Raw genomic sequence first — 11,294 nt, forward strand, 5'->3', positions numbered from 1 at the left:
GTACAAATGCGCTTTACACAATTGATGTGTGTATGGATTGGGATAACAGTTGTATGAGCCCCTAATAAAATGTTAAAAAAAAAAATAAATAAAGACAAAATAGAACTTTCTAGGCCAATAATTTGGGACAGATTATGAAAGGATAAGGGCATTCTAAATAAGAGAAACACACACACACACACACTCACAGAATGCTTAAATATTCAAAGACCAAGTGAGAAATCTCTTATAGCAGGAATATAGAAAAGCCTAAATGGGATCCAGCAAGAGATGAGCCTAGAAAATTTGTTGAGGTTAGATTAAGAACAATGTCTTTAAAATACATGCTCAGATGGCTTCAGTGGTGAATTCTACCAAGCAATCAGAGAATAGCTGATACCAATTCTACTAAAACTATTCCAGAATACAGAAAAGATGAAAAACTCGTAAGTTCATTTTATGAAGTGAGTGTGACTCTGATACCAAAATCAGACAAAGACATCACTGAAAAGATAGACCAGTATCACTCACGAACAGGTGCAACAATTCTCAATGAACTCGTAGCCAACAGAATCCAATAATATACTTAAAAAAAATGAAGCATGATCAAATTAAATCCATACCAGGCATGGTTCAATCTTAGAAAAACAATCAATGTAGTCTAGCACATAAAAAAATAAAGTAAAAAAGAGTCACATGGTCATATTGATTGATGCAGAGAAGGCATTGACAAAATTCAACACCCATTATTGAGAAAATGGCCAAGAGTATAGGAATAGAAGAGAAAATTCTCAACATAAGTAGGGTTATAGATAAACAAAACAGAAGTCAATATGAATCGCAATAAGCAGAAATTGAAAGCATTCCCCTTTCAAATGGGAACCAGACCGGATGCCCTTTCCCACCACTCATATTCAATAATGGACTAGAACTCTTAGCCATCCTCTAAGGCAAAAAAGGGAAATAAAAGTCACTCAAATTGTCAAAGTAAAGGTAAAATCCTCTTTATTTGCAGATGATATGCACCTATACATAGACAAACTCCAATAGCTCAGTAAGGTGATTACTGGAACTAATAGAAAGATTCAGCAAGGTGGCAGAGTACAAGAGCAATATAAAATAATCAGTCAACTCCTTTCCACTAACAAAGAGAACTATGAAAAAAGAAATTAGGAACAGTATCATTTACAGTAGTGTGGCAGTTACATAATGTCCTGTCAACTTGAAGGGGTATAGTCTGGCCTGTAAATCAGGTTATAGCCAATCATACCTCTGTGTGGGCATGGCCTTCTCTTGAGGATTTTGGGAACTCCTGTCTTCCTCTCTGGAGTGGGACACACACTTTGCTTCACATTCCTGTTGACAAGCCACATGGAGCTACGCTGATTGCAGCCAGAGTCCTGAAGTTTGAGGAGCCATGTGGAGACCCACATCAGCACTGAGTTGCTTCCACCACCACTGGATCCACAAGACTTTCCACCCACTGGCCTTCAATCTTCCTGCATGTGCAGCAAGAGTCTGAATAGGAATTTATAGAAGGGTACAGACATATGGGCAAATATTGGACTTATGGACTTGATCTGGACTGGGATGTTTTCTTAATATATAATTACTCTTTGGTATAAAACTCTCTTTACATTTACATGAATGCCTCTGGATTTCTCTAGTCAACCCAGATTAACACAAGTAGCTACCCAAAATATAAATCTAACCAGAGAAATAAAAGTCCTATACATAGAAGCCCTGGTGGGCGTTGCATGTTGGGCTGTGATCCTAAAGGTCAGCAGTTCAAAACCACCATGCAGACTGTGGGAGAAAGAAGAGGTTTTCTACTTGCATAAAGATTTACACTCTCAGAAAACCACAGGGGCAATTCTGCCCTGTCCTAAAGGGTTGCAACGAGTCAGCATAGACTTGATGGCAGTGAGGTTTCTCTCTCTCTCTCTCTCTTTAGCTTTTATATATAGGAGACTCTAAAACACGACTACAATAAAGTTGAAGAGAACTACATAAATGGAGAAATCGGATGCTCATGGATAGGAAAACTTAATATTGTGAAAATATCAATACTACACAAAGTGACCTGCACATACAATATGATTCAATCCTGATTTCAACATCATTCTTTAGAGTATAGAAAAATTACTCAACTTTATATGGAAAAGAAAGAAACCTCGGATCAACAAAGCAATACTAAAGAGGAACAAAATAAGTGGCCTTATAGTTCCCAAATTCAAAATCAACTACACTAAATTACAGTAGTAAAGTAGCAGTAGTAGATACAAAGACAGATATATAGACCAGGTAAACAGAATTGGGAACTTACAAGTAAATCCATTCACTTATGGATAACTGATCTTTGATAAAGGACCAACATTCACCAAATGGAGAAGAGGTAATCTTTAATAAATTGCAGTAGCAAATTTTGCAGAAGAATATAGCAGGATCCATATTTTGCATCATATACAACAAGTCAAAATAGATCAAAGACCTAAATGTAAAACCTAAAACTATAAAGATCATCAATGAGAAAATAGGGACAAACTTAGGGTCCTAATCCATGGCATGAACACACTACCAAACATAAATGAAGACAGAAACAGCAGAAGACAAACGAGGTGCGTGGACCTCTTAAGAATTAGACACTTCTTTGAGGTAAGGTCATGGCACCCCATCGGACTTGACTGGAAAACACTCCTAAAGGTCAACAAACAGATCTGGAACTACTTATAGGGGATACTTTTTTTGTCCTAGGTTTTGTTGTTGTTGTTTTTTGTTGCTTTGTTTTGCTATGTGTTGTGTTTTGTGCTTATCATTGTCTCTGAATATCTATCTAGATAAGATAGGTGGGATAAATAATCCGGAGGAGAAGACAACAGACCGTCTGTTCCAGGGTGGCATGGTGAGAAGGCGGATGTCAACCAACTCAGGGACAACAACAAGTGATCTAAAGTCTATGTCGAGGAGGGCACAGGATGCCTGGGGGGCTTGATCAAGGACAATACAGCCGAAAGGAGTTACTGAAACATGAATGAAGGCTGAAATGATAGTGGGAGAAGAGGAAAGTAAAAGGAAATAGAGGAAAGAACTGGGAGGCAAAAGACATTTATAGAAGTCTAAATACAGGCCTGTACATATATAAATATATTTATTTATAACGATTGGGAAATAGATCTATGTATATATATTTATATGTTAAGTATTAAGGTAGCAGATGGCCATTGGGCCTTTACTCAAGTACTCCCTCAATGCAAGAATACTTTGTTCTAATAACCTGGCATTTCGTGATGCTCACCTTCCCGACATGATCGCTGAAGACAAAATGGGTACATTAGCAAATGTGGTGAAGAAAGCTGATTGTGTCATGCTATCAAAAGATATAGCATCTGGGGTCTTAAAGGCTTGAAGATAAACAAGTGGCCATCTAGCTGAGAAGCAACAAAGCCCACATGGAATAAGCACACCAGCCTGTGATTATGAGGTATCCATGGGATCAGGTATTAGGCATCAGAGATCCAGAACAAAAAATCATATCAATGTGAATGCAGAGTGCAGACCCAAAGCCCATAGACTACTGCACATCCCTTACAGAAGAGTCACAAGGAAGAGATGAGCCAGTCAAGGTGCAGGAGAGCACTGATGAAACATACAACTTTTCTTTAATTCTTTAATATCCCCCCCTACTATCATGACCCCAATTCTACCTTACAGATCAAGTAGAAAGAAAATGTTTTGAAAATGATGATGGCAACACATGTACAAATGTGCTTGACACAGTGGATGGATGTATGGATTATGATAAGAGCTGTACGAGCCCCCAATAAAATGATAAAAAAAGAATTAGACACGTTTGTGCATCAAAAGGAGGGCAAGTGGTATAATAGGTTACATGTTGGGTTGCTATCCCCAAGGTCACCAGTTTGAAACCACCAGGTGCTCAGAGGGAGAAACACAGGCTTTCTACTTCCATAAAGATCTAGAGTTTCAGAAACAAAGACAGTTCTGCTCTGTACTAAAGGGTCACTAAGTAAGAATGGATTCCGTGGCACCAAGCTTTTTGGGGGGCTAGGTTCATCAAAAGATTTAACTAAGAAAAAAAAAAAGAAAAAAAAGATTTAACTAAGAGTAAAAAGAGAACCTATAGACTGGGAAAACATTTTGGGCAGTGACATATAGGACAAGGGACTAATCTGAATTATTTGTAGAAAACTTCAACACTTCAGCAAGAAAAAGACAATCCAATTAAAAATGTGCAGAGGAAGTGAATAGACACTGTACCAAAGAAGACATTCAGGAGGCCATATGAAGAAATGATCGAGATGGCTAATCATTAGAGAGATGCAAATCACAGCAACAATGAGATGTCATCTTTCCCCAGCATTAATAGCAAAGTTCAAAAATTCAGAAAACAACAAATGCTGGAGAAGGTGTCAAGAGACTGCAACCCTCCAACGCTGCTGGTGCAACCACTGTGGACGGCAGGATGGTGCTTCCTCCAAAAGTGGGGACTAGAAGCACCAGGTGACCTAGCACTTACTATACTGGGTATGTATACAGAGAAGTTAGATGTATGAAATAGATATATGCATGCCCATTTTCTTCAGGGCACTATTTTTAATGTAAAAAGATGGGAATACCTGTCAGTGGAAGAATGAATGAGAAAACTTTGGTGTATACACACGAATACCACCCAGAGTTAAAGACTAATGATTCCTCTGTGCAACACTTCATAGCATGGATGGATATGGACGGCTTTATGCTGAGTGAATTAGTCAATCATAAAAATGCAACACTTACATGGACCCACTATTGTAAAAAGACAAGAAAAAGTTTTCACATTGAAAGAAACATTCTTTGATGATTACCAAGAGTGGGGAGGGAAAGAGGGCAGACAAGTATTAATTTGGGTGAGCACAAGGCAATACACAAGAAGAGGGAGGTTAGGAAAAAGATGGAGATGGGGAAAGATAGTGGGAGGTTTGCACAAGTTAAAGGAAGCAGAGACCAATCCTTACATATACAACCCTGCAATGATCGGGTGATCTACAGAACGATAAATGGATAGACACCTAGGCTGAGTAAGTAGGGGAGGGAGAGTAGAATTATACCCACAAATGTGTCTAGATTTGTCAGAGGATATTTGTTTTTGTATATTTACCTTTGTTGCAAACATGTTCATGAATGTAGTAGAACATACCAGGAACAAAATTATGAAAACTTAGATGTAATGAAATACCTTGAGAGAATGAGATTCTGTGTCAGGGGGCTTAGGACTAAAGCCTTGCTCCACAGTTCCCAGAGACAATGTTCTGCTGCTACTTCGGAGAGTAGGGACTGAATTCATAAAAGGTGGCCTCTCCCCCACCAGTGGAAAGAAAATGGATGAAATTTGAAAGCCCTATGGAAACAATTAGTCTAATGGACTAGTGGACCGTATTAACATCAGGTTCTACAATCTTGAGACCAGAAGAACTAGAACAGTGCCCAGCTACCACTACCAACTAGTCTGAAATGGGTCACATTACCAGATCCTGGATAGAGTGGGAGGAACATGTGGAACAAAACTCAATAACATAAAATAGATCCGTCTTATGGGTTGGATCCAGCCTGGTAGAACCCCTGAGGTCGTGGTCCTTAGTCACCCTTCAGGTCTGAGACTAAACTCACCCTGCTGGTTCAAATTTCAACCAGACAATAGGTCTCTAAGGGAAACAATCCCATTAAGGAGTTAGCTACACACGCTTTCGAATAATCAACCATTTGAGATCAAAAGAGCAGCATTCACCCAAGGACAATTTGGAAGGTTTAGGAATTAAGTACAGATGGAAATAGGAAAGACAAGGAAGAAGTGGGCTAAGTGATGCTACACTGAAGTTGTCAAGGATTTCATTTACTTGGATCTACACTCAGTCAAGATATTAAATGATGTATTCCATAAGGCAAATTTGTTGCAAAAGCCCTTATGCCATCCACCTTTCAGCCTTGATCTTTAGACTTCTTTTTGTTCCCCAAACTCAAAGAACCTTTCAAAGGAGCATGAGTTGAGTTCCTTAAGGTGACCGAAACTGGGAAAATAGAAGATCAGAGCGTTCTTCTGGGTTGGAAAGATGAGCACACTGCTTTCAGACATGCACAGATCTAAATGGAGGCTACGTCAAAAACCAGTAGTTTCACATTTTGAGCTTATTGCTTAATAACGTTTCCTATGATGTTGTAGTAATACTTTCATTTATTCTAATATATTCCTACCTCTATGCTAGCATTATACTGTATTGATTGCTTTAGCTTTGTAATATCTTTGAAATCATTAAGTGTAAATTCTCTAATGTTGCTATTTCTGAAGACTTTATTATTATTAATTCCATCCATTTCATATGAGTTATATAATGAACACCTAAATCTTTGAAATAAAATAAGTCAACTGGAATTTTGAAAGGAATTGTGTCAATCAATTTGGGGAGCATTGTCATCTTAAATATTAAGTCTTCAATCCACAAACACAGGATATATTTCCAATGATTAAATCTTCTTTAATTTTTTTCAGTAATGCTTTATAATTTCTAAGGTTATTATAAAATTACTTCTACGCATTTTACCATTTTAGTTGTTATTACAAACAGAATTACTTTCTTAATTCCATCTTCTGAATGGTCATTGTGAGTGTACAGAAATCCAATGGATTTTTGTATGCTGACTTTGCATCCTGAAATGTGTCTGAATTTATTTATTACTCTAACAGAATTGTTCAGAATTCTATGGGATATTTTATATATTAAATCATGTTATTTGCAACCAGAGGTAGTTTTATTTGTTTTCCCCAAGTTTTCTCCTCCAATTTTTAAGAATACAAATAGATAATTTGGATTTCATCAAGATTAGAAACTTGGTTTCAAAGACATTATCAAGAAAGTGAAAAGACAACCCATGTATGGGATAAAATATTTGCAAATCACATCTCTGCCAAGGGATTTTTATGCAAAAAATATAAGGAAATCTTACAACTCAATAATAAGGCAAGTAAATCATTTGAAAAATGAATAAGTACTAAAAAAAAATGAATAAGTACTGTCTTCAACAAATGGTGGTGAACAAATTGGATCTCCACATGCAAAGATTGGACCTGGACCCACAACTTACATCATATCCAAAAATAAACTCATAGAATTTATTCTATGAATAAAAGAAAAAAAAAGAAAACCTTTCATTGATTTCTGTCAGGATGTAAGGGCCTTTTTCCATACAAAGTGAAAGTAACTCTATTTTACCTTCTTTTGAGTGTATAAGCTTAAGCATCAAAATTTCATTTTATTTATTTTTTCTATTTTATGGGGAGCTCTTACAGATATTATAACAATCCATAGTTCAATTGGATCAAGTACGATTGTACAAATGTTGCCACCATCATTTTCAAAACATTTTCTTTTAATTTTAATAAATCATCTTACAACTCTTATAATAATCCATACATCAATTGTATTAAGCACATTTGTACATATGTTGCTATCATTATATCCAAGACATTTTCTTTCTACTTGAGACCTTGGTATCAGCTCCTCTTTTTTCCCCTCCCTCCCCACCCTCCCACCCTCGTTAACCCTTGATAATTAAAAAATTGTTTTTATTTTCATATTTTACACTGTCCACTGTTGTTCATCCCCGGTTGGGAGGGAGGTGTTTTTCGTTGACCATTGTGAGTTCCCCCCTTTTTCCCCTTCTCCCCTCCCCTTCCCCCTACTCTCATGGTATCACTACTCCCATTAATATTCCCAAGGGGTTTGTCTGTCCTGGATTCTGCGTGCCAAGAGCTATTATCTGTACCAGTGTACAGATAATACTGGTCTAGCTGGATTTGTAAGGTAGAACTGGGTCATGATAGTTGGGGGGTGGGGGTGGGAAGCATTATATGGTTGTTTGTTTTCAGTCTTCTGATGTCTGATACCCCATCCTGTTGATACCTTATTATCACCCAGGCTGGTATACTTCTTTCATGTGGGCTTTATTTCCCAGCTAGATGGTTGCTTGTTTAACTTAAAGCCTTTAAGTCCCCAGATGCTATATCTTCTAATAGCCAGTCATCAATAACTTTCTTCACCACATTTGCTTATGCACCCGTTTTGTCTTCAGCGATCATGCCAGGAAGGTGAGCATCACAGAAGGTCAGGTTATTAGAAAAAAATGTTCTTGCATTGAGGAGGACTTGAGTAGAGGTTCAAGGTCTGTCTGCTACCTTAATACTTAACCTACTTAACCTATACATATACGTCCATAGACCTATATCCCAATCATTATATATTAATATATTTACATATGTACATGCCTATGTTTATACCTCTATGAATGTCTTTTGCCTCTTAGTTCTTTCTTCTATTTCCGTTTACTTTCCTCCAGCCCCACTCTCATGTTCCACCTGTATTCTGCTCTCAGTACTTCCACTAGGCTACATTGCACTTGATCGAACCGGACCAGGCATTCTAGGCCCTCCTCGCCATCAATTTTAGATCTCTTGTTGCTCCCTTGTCCCTGGGTTATTTGGTTCCCCCCTCTTCTTTCCTCACTTCCTCCTCTGCCCTGCCCCCCACCGCCACCCCCCAGAACCATCGGTCCAATTATTTTCTCCATGGAATTGTTTATCCTACCTATCTTACAGAGATAGACATGGGGAGGGGGGAGAAAAACAAAACAAAACACAACAAAAATAGCCTATGAATAGTTCCAGGTCTGTCTGCTGACTATGAAAGTTTTCCGATCGGGTCTGATGCAGTGCCAACTCCTGACCCTGCAGTCCGACGTCTATTTTTAGAATTCCTCAGGGACTTTGTTGCTTTGCTCCTCTTGCTGCTTTGTTGTGCTCCCTTCCTGTTACGTCCTGGTGTCGGGGGTCAGACTGGGCACAATTCCAAAGTTTCATTTTACTGGTAGAAGGATCGAGTAATTCCTGAAAACAAAGAAAGGCATATTTGAATAATGCTTAAAATGTTATTGTTTTAGCTTCACCAGGACATGGGTTTCCCTACAGTTATTTTCTGTTGGTGGTACGTTATTAGAATAGTGAGTATCTACTTTTAAAAGACCACAAGAAGAATTCTGGGTATGGATGACAAGCTAGGAAAAGAGAGGCTCTGAAAAGAATACAGACTGAGGTGTAAGGTGGAAGAGAAGATGTTCTGTCTTCGTGAACATCACTGGCACTTAGTTGTTACTGGCCGGTGGAGTGGCATATATAACGGAAGTGATGAAAATGGCATGAACCCATTGAGAAATGGACTGAGTTCCTCTAGAACTACATCTTAAAGCAGAGAAAGCAGTGTCTTCTGTCCTTCTGATATTACAAAACCCAAGCTTGGTAATGGCTATTCTTTTTGGGTAATCTCTCCCATTGAGACTCAAGTGGAGCGACTCAGCATAATATTAATTGCAAATTAGGTGCTATATTATTTATATTTTTTCATTTTTTGAAAGCAAAAAGAAATCACAATAGGGTCAAAGTCAATGTAACAATATTTTGATAACATTTTGATAAAAGGAAATAAATCAGAGATTGGAAGCTGGTTTTCATAGAATTCAGTGAAAACTGAAAATTCACTTTAAAATTTAGGTTGAGATTTCTGTATTACTTCTCTTCATATGTCAATATTACCTCCACCAGCATATTTATAAATGTGTATGATGTTACTTGTTATATTATACTTATGCAGTAGTATGTATTTGTCATAAGACATATTTATGGAGGTGCCCTAAAGTTATAGAATCTTGGAAGACACTGGAAGCATAAATCAATCCCAGTACTTCAAGATATGTTGCTGAACAGTGGAGGGGTAGTCTTTCTGAGAGTGTTCACTTGAATATTCTGTCCTAGGGGCAGCTTTTGTTTCTTAGGTACTTGATTGATTTTAGGACTGATGCTTTCACTGCCGAAGCACTCGGAGTACTACCTGGTGGAAAATGCTCAAATCAACTTTTGTCAGGGTGTGTAAAACTGCTTAAAAGAGAGTCCTTTATAATGCATGTATGCGAAAGACACATCTGAGAGCGTCAGCTATCGGTTCTTCTTTTATTGTGGTAAATATATATATATATTTATATATATATTAAAACATTTCAGTATTCTTCACATGTACACATCAGTGACATTAATTATATTCATCACGCTGTGCAACCATTGCCAGGATCCATTTCTACCACGTTTAAAAACAAGCTCAGTGTGCTCTAAGCAACGAACCCCCTTTCTCCCTTCCTCCTTCCTGTCTCTTACAATTTATTCTTATGATTATACCCGTGTAAAATGACTTTTTCTAAACATCATTTGTATGTGCTGATGGTAGATATGACTTTTTACTAGGTGATAAAGGGAGCAATGGCAGTTGAATAGTCTTGCCTTCTGTATGGGAGACCTGGGTTTGATTCCTGGCTATTCACTTCAAATATAGCCATAATTATCTGTCAGTGTATTGCTGAACGGGATTCAACAGACTTCTAGACTAAGAAAGGGTAGGACGAAGGGCCCAGAAATGTACTTGTAGCCCTATGGATAGCAATGCCCATGGCACAGAGCCTTTTGTTCCTTGTGCATGGAATCACCATGAGCCAGGGCCAACTTAAGGACTGTGAACAACAGCTAGTGGCCTACGTAAAGTTGCCCCCTTCTCTCTTCTGTGTCTACATATTTCCTACTCATATGTTTAAGGCTCAGCTTTGTGTTCTCCATGAAACGTTCCCCGACTCAATTAGCCATACTGATTTCATGCTCTCCCCCTACTGCCTGTCTCACCTTTGTGGCTTGTTTTCAGTAGGTCAGTCCTGTGTTTATGACTATTTAAGTTTTGCTCTTTATATATCATGTCTCTTCAACATGAGTGCAGATTATTCGTGCTCATGGAGTGTGTACAAGTTTGCCTGTTGGAAGTAAGGAGAATGTGAAGCCAGTGATCTTGCTCTTGAATATCACCAATTGCAGCTTTCAGTATGGACTACCACTCAATGTAAAGAAAGAAGAAAAGATTGAAGATGTCAAGTATTTAATTTTGCTTCAATTCACAGTTAACACTCATAGAAACAGCAGTCAAGAAGGCAAGAAAGCATTGGGCAAATTTGCTGAACAAGACCTGTTAAAAGTGTTAAATAGCAAATATGGCACATTGAGGGCTGTGTTAGGCTGGGTAGACAAGAGAAACAAAACTTATAGACCCTCATATTTTATTTTATTTTTAAAAATCATTTTATTGGGGGCTCATACAACGCTCATCACAATCCATACATACATCAATTGTGTAAAGCACATTTGTACATTCATTACCCTCATCATTCTCAAAACATTT

The sequence above is a fragment of the Echinops telfairi genome, unplaced genomic scaffold, assembly GCF_000313985.2.
Source record: "Echinops telfairi isolate 266 unplaced genomic scaffold, ASM31398v2 ScPeMD7_443;HRSCAF=831, whole genome shotgun sequence".
Classification (NCBI taxonomy): domain Eukaryota; kingdom Metazoa; phylum Chordata; class Mammalia; order Afrosoricida; family Tenrecidae; genus Echinops; species Echinops telfairi.